The sequence below is a fragment of the Schistocerca serialis genome, chromosome 4 (assembly GCF_023864345.2).
Source record: "Schistocerca serialis cubense isolate TAMUIC-IGC-003099 chromosome 4, iqSchSeri2.2, whole genome shotgun sequence".
Lineage (NCBI taxonomy): Eukaryota > Metazoa > Arthropoda > Insecta > Orthoptera > Acrididae > Schistocerca > Schistocerca serialis.
The window spans coordinates 207,977,097-207,989,444 of record NC_064641.1 but is presented as its reverse complement, the minus strand read 5'-3'; positions in this window follow the sequence as shown (position 1 = coordinate 207,989,444).

The following is a 12,348-nucleotide window of genomic DNA, read 5'->3' as shown; positions in this document are numbered from 1 at the left end:
GGCCAGGCAGACCTCATATACCGACGAAAAGGGGCCAGCAAGCTCTGCAGAGATTTTGTATGTGTATCGATATTTCTACGTCAATTTTTTGTGTTACCTATGTGGAGTATTGTATCTGTCATGGAAATTCTTTGACTTTGTGTACATACACTCCTGGAAATGGAAAAAAGAACACATTGACACCGGTGTGTCAGACCCACCATACTTGCTCCGGACACTGCGAGAGGGCTGTACAAGCAATGATCACACGCACGGCACAGCGGACACACCAGGAACCGCGGTGTTGGCCGTCGAATGGCGCTAGCTGCGCTGCATTTGTGCACCGCCGCCGTCAGTGTCAGCCAGTTTGCCGTGGCATACGGAGCTCCATCGCAGTCTTTAACACTGGTAGCATGCAGCGACAGCGTGGACGTGAACCGTATGTGTAGTTGACGGACTTTGAGCGAGGGCGTATAGTGGGCATGCGGGAGGTCGGGTGGACGTACCGCCGAATTGCTCAACACGTGGGGCGTGAGGTCTCCACAGTACATCGATGTTGTCGCCAGTGGTCGGCGGAAGGTGCACGTGCCCGTCGACCTGGGACCGGACCGCAGCGACGCACGGATGCACGCCAAGACCGTAGGATCCTACGCAGTGCCGTAGGGGACCGCACCGCCACTTCCCAGCAAATTAGGGACACTGTTGCTCCTGGGGTATCGGCGAGGACCATTCGCAACCGTCTCCATGAAGCTGGGCTACGGTCCCGCACACCGTTAGGCCGTCTTCCGCTCACGCCCCAACATCGTGCAGCCCGCCTCCAGTGGTGTCGCGACAGGCGTGAATGGAGGGACGAATGGAGACGTGTCGTCTTCAGCGATGAGAGTCGCTTCTGCCTTGGTGCCAATGATGGTCGTATGCGTGTTTGGCGCCGTGCAGGTGAGCGCCACAATCAGGACTGCATACGACCGAGGCACACAGGGCCAACACCCGGCATCATGGTGTGGGGAGCGATCTCCTACACTGGCCGTACACCACTGGTGATCGTCGAGGGGACACTGAATAGTGCACGATACATCCAAACCGTCATCGAACCCATCGTTCTACTATTCCTAGACCGGCAAGGGAACTTGCTGTTCCAACAGGACAATGCACGTCCGCATGTATCCCGTGCCACCCAACGTGCTCTAGAAGGTGTAAGTCAACTACCCTGGCCAGCAAGATCTCCGTATCTGTCCCCCATTGAGCATGTTTGGGACTGGATGAAGTGTCGTCTCACGCGGTCTGCACGTCCAGCACGAACGCTGGTCCAGCTGAGGCGCCAGGTGGAAATGGCATGGCAAGCCGTTCCACAGGACTACATCCAGCATCTCTACGATCGTCTCCATGGGAGAATAGCAGCCTGCATTGCTGCGAAAGGTGGATATACACTGTACTAGTGCCGACATTGTGCATGCTCTGTTGCCTGTTTCTATGTGCCTGTGGTTCTGTCAGTGTGATCATGTGATGTATCTGACCCCAGGAATGTGTCAATAAAGTTTCCCCTTCCTGGGACAATGAATTCACGGTGTTCTTATTTCAATTTCCAGGAGTGTATATAAGCTCCTGCAATTTACTATTATCACATCAATATCGTCATTCCCTGTTGCGTTTTACCTACTGCTACCTTGTCGCGTCTCAGGAGGCGTCTTGTCGGGCCTAGGGATGGAATTCTCTAAGCTAAAAAACCCACATGTGCACTCCACACGTACTCCGGTACCGTTGTAGCCACTTCCTGCGTGTAGTGCACCCCTGACCTATTCAGGGGGATCCTACACTTCTCCACCCGATAGCGGAGGTCGAGAAATTTGCACCCCAGATCTCGGTAGAATCGTCTGAGCCTCTGGTTTAAGCCTTCCACTCGGCTCCAAACCAGAGGACCGCGATCGGTTCTGGGAACGGCACTAGAAATAGTTAGCTCAGATTCCATCCCCCGAGCGAGGCTTTCCGCCTTCACCAACTCCACCAACCGCCTGTATGAACTGAGGATGACCTCTGAACCCAGACGGCAGGAGTCATTGGTGCCGACATGAGCAACAATTTGCAGTCGGGTGCTACCAGTGCTCTCTATCGCCGCCGGCAGGGCCTCCTCCACATCTCGGATGAGACCCGCCGGCAAGCAGACAGAGTGAACACTGGCCTTCTTCCCCGACCTTTCCGCTACTTCCCTAAGGGGCTCCATCACCCGCCTAACATTGGAGCTCCCAGTCACTAATAAACCCCTCCCCCCGTGTGCCTGCTCGGACCTTGCTGAAGGAGCTGCCACATGTCCACTCACAGGCAGAGCGGGCAATGCTACACGGCCAGCCTCCACATTGACCCTGCTCCTCGTGCGACGCGAACGCCGCTGAACCAGCCACTCCCCTTGGGGAGAGGGTGGCCCAACCGCGCCCGGTAAACTCGAAGATATCTCGACAGCAGGGACCGTGGGTGAAGCATATTAACACCTGGGGTATACCATACGACGCACCAGACTCCCCATTGCCGCTGCAATCTGAGGCAGCAGCCTGAAGACGGCTGACCGCGGCCATCAACACGTTCAGCTGTTCGCGAACAGTGGCCAGCTCCTCCTGCGTCCGTACACAGCAGTCACACATCCTATCCATCCTAAGAAATCAACAATTTACTGTAGAGAGTTAAGCAATCAACTTTTAACTGGACTGCTAATTCACTAAAGGCGACCGATAGCTGACTAAACTGTGGATACTAGACACTTCTTGTTGGAAACAATGAAAATAGGCACTAACTCTCTCTGGACTGTATTCAAAACAAACACGAAATCTGTGGAACACTATTACGAGTACTCGAAAATTAAAGCTTCGTGGTGTAGAACGGTCGAACAGTTCCTCATACGCCATACGTTTCTGACGGTTTTATTGGTGTAAAAAGCTACACCATTGTACCGTGGATAACTGGAACGATGTTGCTTAAATTATGCTTGTGAATTTAAATAACTACTGAAATTATTGTTATATAATATACTGTAAATGACTTGATCCATAGTTAGTGAACATAGTGTTGAAAGTAAAAGATGTGGGGAAGCCCCGCAGCTACGGAAGTAGCCTGGCGGAGTGGAAAAGATACGGTTGGCGCGCAAGTGGCAATTCGTCCTTTGTGATGAGTAAGGCGTCTGAGATGAGCAGTGCTGTGGTTAACACTGCGCTAGCAGTAGCGGATCATTGGATCGCCGGCAGGTTAACAGTCACTGCAAATTACGCCACCAGTACCACCAGCCTTCCACTACATTCTTTATATTTGGCACTCAGTAAATAGACCAGGTGTTTGTGAAGTTTGGTTGATTTTAATAATAATCGTGGTGTTACTGAAAGCTCATATCTTACACCCGTGATTATCCCAAACCACAACCTTGGACTGGAATCGTATCCTAATGCATTTAATTCCGAGTGCCCTAGTTTATTATGAGAAAATGATTGAGCTAGAATTTAATGTTGTGTTGTCATTTGTACAGCCAATTATACTTTTGAGTAGGTCAAAAGACTGCTTATCAAAGCACATTTGTTGTTTAAATAGTTATAGTTTGTTGTACTTTACTTATTTAATAATAAATGATAAGAATACTTACCATTTCTCATACAAACTGGTGTTTTTTTAATGAGCATGGTTCTTCAAACCATGAAAGTTTAAGGGTCCTCATATACTAGGGTACATAGTTAATGAAGCACTGCAAAGGCTCTTTCAGAGCCAGCGTAGTTAGATCTGCATTCTGTTTAGTTGCTTGAAACCGAGTTTAAGAAAGACCTATCTATTCTAATGCACAGGCATAGAGACCTGTACTAAGCACTGAAGTTGTAGATTATCATCATTAGCAGACCCCCTGATTTAAATTCAGAATCGTTTCAAGTTTTTTCGCTTTTCATTATTGCTACTAGTTTCATGTGTGTCAGTAATTGGTTTTATAAACTGTTACACCTAGTTCATCTAAGATACGTGTTGTTGAGAGGCATATGTTATTGTTTACTGGCTCATTGACCAATTGTTTGTTAGTAGCACATGTATCTGCAAGGTTAGGTTACTGTGTTGTAGTGTTAACAGAAATAAAGAAAGATTTTAGTGTGTGTGTCGAGGCAGGTTAGGTTAGCCTTAGCACTGCCTTCTGCTTTTTCATTTTGCTTGACACAAGAATGCCTAATTAGTCTGGCGACCGGTTTTAATATGTAACGTTAAAACTTACTTTTGTACTGGGAGAACGTCTGTTCCTGGCCCACTTGTTTACTGTTAGTTATACTCTGCTGGAGTGTTTCAGAAACGCAGACGTGCCAACTCTCCCGATTTAAGGGGGAGACTCCCGATTTTTCCTTCTTCCTCCCAATCTCCCGACAGTGAAGACCGATCTCCCGATTTTCAGAGCAGTTTCAATACTTTCCTTACTATTTGAAAATCCTGCGCCTTCGATATATTGGTGGATGGCAAGGTATGGTTGCTACTTGTCTATGTTAACTTGGTAGATTGGTGCGGTGGCTGTCGGGAGCGGCAGTAGGCGTAGGACGCGCTTCGTATCTACAAGGAAGTAAGGAACTTATCGTTGGCAGCGTTCGGAGACAAATGAATATCTTTCAACTAGTGCCAATTTCCTCCACTTCTGGTAGCACCAGCGCAATCGTGAAGTTAGCGTGGACGAGTAGTCGATAGTTGTTCCAACTGAAGTGATTAGCATTGTTGTGTCTGAAAGGCAGTGTTGTCAAGTTAGGGAATTCCCGCCTAAATTTAGGGGGAATTAAGCTGCCTAGGGGGAAGTTAGAGAGATAAATGTTTCAGGGGGAAAAATATGTAGGGTTACTACCCTCCCCTTGCCTCCCCGCCCCTCCGCTCGACAATTTCATTCTTGACTCCCTTTTACCGCCCCACTACCCCGCTTGCTTACCCGACGGTGTGATAAATTATATAGGGGAATTTGAAGTGCAATATAGGGGGACACGGTGTGCGAGAGTTGGCATCACTGCTACAAGACCATTGTCTAGATCGTAGGATCATTGTGTTCTCAGCCGGCCTCGGTGGCCATGCGGTTCTAGGCGCTGTAGTCCGGAACCGCGCGACTGCTACGGTCGCAGGTTCGAATCCTGCCTCGGGCACGGATGTGTGTGATGTCCTTAGGTTAGTTAGGTTTAGGTAGTTCTAAGTTATAGGGGACTGATAACCTCAGATGTTAAGTCCCATAGTGCTCAGAGCCATTTGAACCACTGTGTTCTCAGTTCTGTTGCGCGATTTGTGTACTCAGTAGTAGTTGTTGGCTGCGTATGTTGGAGGTGTTGATTATTTTTCGTGCAGAATGGCGAAGAAATATGATGCAGTGTTCAGAAACGTGTATAAGGAAGAGTTTCCGTGTTTAAGTTAATCGAGGAAGGGACAAACTTACGCATTTTGTAGTGTATGTAGATGTGACTTTTCAGTAGCTCATGGCGGGAAATGCGACATTCTTAAACATGTGCAAACTAAAAAAACACCAGGAGAGTGTCCATTGTGTAGAACGGAACCAGAAACTTAAGTTCTCGTGTAAACCCCAAAATGTAGATTCTGTGACGAATGCCGAGGCTTTGTTTACCGCATTTATTGTAGAGCATAACTTGCCTATAAACTGTGCCGACCACGCTGGGCCTTTGTTTCGCAAAATGTTTCCCGATTCTGAAATTGCGAAACGACATGGGTGCGCCAGAACAAAAACGACCATTATCCTTACGGAAACGTGCATGGAAGAAAAAGCGAAAGTTATTACGCACTTGCTGTCGAATAGTAATAAAACGGACTTTAAGTTATATCCTACTATCGTATCGTTCTTCAGCCCTGAACTCCGTGGAATTCAAAATTGCCCACTCTCTGTGCCTAATTTAAAAGGGGATGCCAGTGGAGCTAATATTGCTGATCTTCTACATTCAACTTTACGGGAATTCCGTATTCCATTAAAAAACTGTCTGGCTTCATTTGAATGTGTGTGAATCCAAAGAAACCTGCAGAACTCATCATTCATATTGTTCAGCATGTTGAATGACAAAATAATACAGTCCGAAGGCTCAGGTACGTCCATTATTTAGTATTTACATGTAAATAATAAAGCAAATGTAATTGAATTGTTACAGTTATTGAATTATTGCAACTTTAATCGTCAGGGATGTGTTGTAATTCACAATAGTACACTGCTAAAATTCTCCTGATTTTTCACTTTTGAAAGTTGGCATGTCTGGAAACGAATCGCAGTTTGATTGTTCTGTTTCCATTAGGTTATCTCACAGTCAGCTACATAAAAATTCCTCGCAGAGGTATAACGTTAGTATTGATTGCCGTTTTAAAGTGGTACGGTGGTAGCGTTACAAGAACTGATGTAAATAGTCCCAACGTGCTACCAGCAGCCCATCAACCACAATGACTGTACGCATCGGGTTAAAAGGCATGGGGTACAACGGTCGAGCAGTTCCTCATACGCCATACGTTTCTGACTCTTGAATAGGTGTAAAAAGCGACATCATTGAACAGTGGATGACTGGAAACGAATTGAGTGACAAATCACGCTACACCCTGCGGCAATCCGGTCGAAGGTTTTAGATCTGGCGAATGCCTGGGAAACGTTACCTGCCATCATGTGCGGTGCCAGCAGTGAAGTACGGGGGAGGTGTTGTTACGGAATGAAAGTTTAAGAAAATCCTAAATTCAAAAGGCTAGAAATACATTTTACAGCGTTTTGTACCGCCTGTAGTATAAAAACAGTTCGGAGACTGTTCGTATCAGCGTGACAGTGCACACTACCGTAAAGCAGCATCTGTGGGCAGAAACGATTCTAGAAGTCGGTCAAAGGAGGGGGGGGAATGGAATATCCGACGAATTGGTAAAATTTGGTGTTGCTTGAAGTAGTTTTTCGTAACTGTCTTGGAGTTTTAACATGGGAGATTTTATAAATTACATAAACCAAAAAAAGGATCAACTTACAACAAATAAGTTTACATTAATTTTCTGGATACAGAAAATGACATGAATGTAAAAACTTGAACTTCACATGAATATAAAAAAATGAGTAACAAAATTCACTGGTTATTTCCGTCTTCTGCCCAGTTTGTCATACTCATTCGTCCCTGTTTCTTTTTAGTGAATATGTCAATGATATTTTCAATGTCCATACCTCTTTCTTTATGGATATTTGCAAGAGCCAATCCATTTAATCTCACCTGCCCCATTGCGTTACGAAAATAAGTCTTTATTCGTCTCAAAGTAGAGAAGCTTCTGTCAGGAGTGCTCGCGGTGACGGGAATAGTCCCAAATATTTGACGTAAAACATACATATTTGAGAAAAACTGATTGTCACCGTTCTTCAAATCTTCAGTTGCTGTTTCAGATCTTTTACTTTCATCAACCCACTTCTTCCTCCGTAGCTTCAGCTCTCCTTCTGAATCTGTTGAAGTAATATATTCGTTGATTTCTAATGTGATTTTATCCATTGTAATATGATACTCCAGCGGGGGAGGGGGGCCACCGCCACCGCCCCTGTCTGTGGGCCAATATTTTGTGGACGTTAAGGTTTCTGAAATGCAGTGGCCTTCCTAGAGTCCCGGCCTTTACGCAGTAGAAAACCTTTAGGCTGTGTCAGTTGTCGACTTCGTTCCAGGCCCCAGCATCCATCATCACTATCTTCTCTGGTTTCTGCTCTTTGAGAAGAATGGGGAGCGATTCTTCCACAGCCTTTCAGCCACGTCATTACAAAGTGTGCCTATGAGAGTTCACGCCGTCATCAAGGCGAAGTGCTAGCACACACCATGTTAATGTCCACTAATACGTGTCCGGGTACTTTTGAACAGATGGTGTGAATTCCGCTCCCGTTTCTGAAGGTTCTTCCAAAAGACTGAAGTAATGCCAGCATTAATGACTAATGTTTAATGATTTCGTGTGTTTACTGACTGGCTAGTGCATGCCATGGGCAGTAATATTTGACTGAGCAGATGAATCATTGCAGTCGAAAAGAACAACGCTTATGACTTTATACGATTTTTTGCGTTTGGTTGTTAAAACACATAGTAGAAAATTAAAGGATATTAGGAAGAGTGAAAAAATCGCAACGGAGAAGCTCCTGAAAGAAACTAGGCAGAGCAGGCTTCAAGAGTTAGCCTGTGTGTGTTTTGAACAAAAGTCTCTAGCAGACCGACGACGACCTCATAACAAAAGAGAGCGTTTTGGGAGAATTCGTGCTAATTCATGTTATGACAAGAGTGTGTAAAATTCAGCACGCGCTTACCGAACAGCGAATGCTTTCACACTAAGCACGGAGCGAAATGGCGTTCCATTTAAGACACAGGACTCATATTTGGGATTTCAAGGGACGAATCAGAAAAATGGTTCAAATGGCTCTAAGCACTATGGGACTTAACATCTGAGGTCATCAGTCCCATAGACTTAGAACTACGTAAACCTAACTAGCCTAAGGACATCACACACATCCATGCCCAGGGCAGGATTCAAACCTGCGAACCGCTCGGCCACAGCGGCAGGCTGGGGATGAATCCCTGTCATGATAAATACATGTTCGGCTATTTTCCTGCAACACTTCCAACGAATTTCGCGATAGAAAATGGCTCTGACCACTATGGGACTTAACTTTTGAGGTCATCAGTCCCCAAAACTTAGAACTACTTAAACTTAACTAACCTAAGGACATCACACACATTCATGCCCGAGGCAGGATTCGAGCCTGCGACCGTAGCGGTCGCGCGGTTCCAGACTGAAGCGCCTAGAATCACTCGGTTACAGCGGCCGGCTTCGCGATAGAACCTTGAACAAGACATCTACATCTACATGACTACTCTGCGATTCACATTTAAGTGCTTGGCAGAGGGTTCGTCGAACCACAATCATACTATCTCTCTACCATTCCACTCCCGAACAGCGCGCGGGAAAAACGAACACCTAAACCTTTCTGTTCGAGCTCTGATTTCTCTTATTTTATTTTGATGATCATTCCTACCTATGTAGGTTGGGCTCAACAAAATATTTTCGCATTCGGAAGAGAAAGTTGCTGACTGAAATTTCGTAAATAGATCTCGCCGCGACGAAAAACGTCTTTGCTTTAATGACTTCCATCCCAATTCGCGTATCGTATCTGCCACACTCTCTCCCCTACTACGTGATAATACAAAACGATCTCCTTTTTTGCACCCTTTCGATGTCCTCCGTCAACCCCACCTGGTAAGGATCCCACACAGCGCAGCAATATTCTAACAGAGGACGAACGAGTGTAGTGTAAGCTGTCTCTTTAGTGGACTTGTTGCATCTTCTAAGTGTCCTGCCAATGAAACGCAACCTTTGGCTCGCCTTCCCCACAATATTATCTATGTGGTCTTTCCAACTGAAGTTGTTCGTAATTTTAACACCCAGGTACTTAGTTGAATTGACTGCCTTGAGAATTATACTATTTATCGAGTAATTGAATTCCAACGGATTTCTTTTGGAACTCATGTGGATCACCTCACACTTTTCGTTATTTAGCGTCAACTGCCACCTGCCACACCACACAGCAATCTTTTCTAAATCGCTTTGCAACTGGTACTGGTCTTCGGATGACCTTACTATACGGTAAATTACAGCATCATCTGCGAACAACCTAAGAGAATTGCTCAGATTGACACCCAGGTCATTTATATAGATCAGGAACAGCAGAGGTCCCAGGACGCTTCCCTGGGGAACACCGCCGTTTGTATCTACGTCTACATACTGCAAGATACCCCATTGTGTATGGCTTAGGGTACTTTGTGTGCCATTGTCCTATTCTAGTTGTGAATAGTGCACGGGAAGAACGATTGTTGGTACGCCTCCGCATGGGCTCGAATGTCTCTAATTTTACCTTCGTGGGATTTATTGTCTGGCTGTTCTAGGAGCAGGATAGAGTCGACAGATGTAAAGGTAATTACGGATGTACCCACAGGGGTTGGTACAGTCCATTTACTGTTTACCACATAGGTGAATGATCTAGTGTTTAACGTCGAAAGGTCCTTGAGACTTCTCATTTTTGTCTATAGGACAAAACATTGCAGAGAAACGCAGGAGGATCAACGACTTTGCAGGAATAGTCGAAGAGATTCGTTGCTGTTCGATTATAATACTGGAGAAAAATCACTGGAAACAGTAACACCAAAATTAGTTAGCAATAAACATTTGGAGCGAACTAAAGTGTCACGATAAAAAAAAAACTATAGTTGTAGGAAAAGCAGATGGCAGGCTGAGACGCATTGCAAAAATGTTAATGACATACAACTCATCCATGAACCAAGTGACCCAGGTTAGATTAATAGAAGCAAAGAACGGCGCGTTTTGTCACGGAATCTTGTAATAAACGTGAAACAGTTACAGAGACGCGCAACAAACTCCAGTGGCAGATGGCACAAGATAGGCGTTGTGCAGAGTTTTACTGTTGAAATTCCAAGAGCGGACGTTGCAGAAGGAGTTGGGCAGCACATTACTTGCTCCTACATAGGCCTACGTCTCGCGAAGTGGCTACGACGATAAAATTACAGAAATCAGAGCTCTTGCGGAGGCTTACCTGCACACTCGTCTTCCCACACACAATTCGCTATTCGATTAGGGAAGAGGAGAGTGATAGTGTCTAGAAGTATCCTCCACCACACACTATAAGGTGACTGCCAGAGGGTAGATGTAAATTCTAAGAGACAAATGAGGTCACGCCCAGAGCGTATTTGCTTACAATCTGTGAACGCTTCAAATCTGTCTTCAAAAGTGTTGTTATTTTCTTATTTTGTGGGAGAATGACTTCTGAATACATTCGTTTGAATTTCATATGACCGTCAAACATATACAAAATTCCATCACGGAAGAGCGCTGCCGAGAATATCAGCGACACACTCGATTAGTATATGCTAACGTTCGGCGATCGCAGAGTCGCACAGCAAGGGTCGAAAGGAGGCTGTGCTGGAACACGGCGATAGTTGTATTGACGGAAGGCGACGCAAGAACAGCACATGACGTGTGACGTAGAACTGAAGTTAAGATCTAACAAGGGAACCTCCCCATCGCACCCCCCTCAGATGTAGTTATAAGTTGGCACAGTGGATAGGCCTTGAAAAACTGAACACAGATCAATTGAGAAAACAGGAAGAAGTTGTGTGGAACTGTGAAAAAATAAGCGAAATATACAAACTGAGTAGTTCAAGGGAAGATAGGCAACATTAAGGACGATGGGAACGCCGGAGCACCGTGGTCTCGTGGTAACGTGAGCAGCTGCGGAACGAAAGATCCTTGGTTCAGATCTTCCATCGAGTGAAAAGTTTAATTTTTTATTTTCAGTTTATGTGACAAACTCTTATGTTTTCATCACTTTTCTGGGAGTGATTATCACATCCACAAGAAAACCTAAATCGGGCAAGGTAGAAGAATGTTTTTACCCATTCGCCAAGTGTACAAGTTAGGTGGGTGGACAACATATTCCTGTCATGTGACGCACATGCCGGCACCAGTGTTGTATAGAATATATCAGATGTGTTTTCCTGTGGAGGAATCGGTTGACCTATGACCTTGCGATCAAATGTTTTCTGTTCCCATTGGAGAGGCACGTCCTTTCGTCTACTAATCGCACGGTTTTGCGATGCGATCGCAAAACACAGACACTAAACTTATTACAGTGAACAGAGATGTCAACGAACGAACGGACAGATAATAACTATGCAAAAATAAAGAAAGTAAAATTTTCAGTCGAGGGAAGAAGTGAACCAAGGACCTCTAATTCTGCAGCTGCTCACGTTACCACGGAACCACGGCGCTGCTAAGCTCACATTGTCCATTATGTTGCTTATGTGACTCATGGACTACTCAGTTTGTATATTTTGCTTATTTTTTCACAGTTCCACACAACTTCTTCCTGTTTTCTCAATTGATCTGTGTTCAGTTTATCAAGGCCTATCCACTGTGCCAACTTATAACTAAATGTGAGGGGGGTGCGATAGGGAGGTTCCCTTGTAAGTACTATATGATGCGGCGGTGACTAGACTCTACAATTAGCTCGACACCAAGCTTCTATATAGGATAAATGTGGCTATCCATTCCGCAAGAGAAGAGGCACAAAAGCGCTAACGCGTACGATCAGTCCCAGCCAGGGCAAGTGGTCTTCCCTCGACGTCAGGTAAACGCCGGACTTCCATCACCCCCTGCGCCATGCAATATATATATACAGTGTGTTACAAAAAGGTACGGCCAAACGTTCAGGAAACATTCCTCACACACAAATAAAGAAAAGATGTCATGTGGACATGCGTCCGTAAACGCTTAATTTCCATGTTAGAGCTCATTTTAGTTTAGTCAGTATGTACTGTACTTCCTCGATTTACCGCC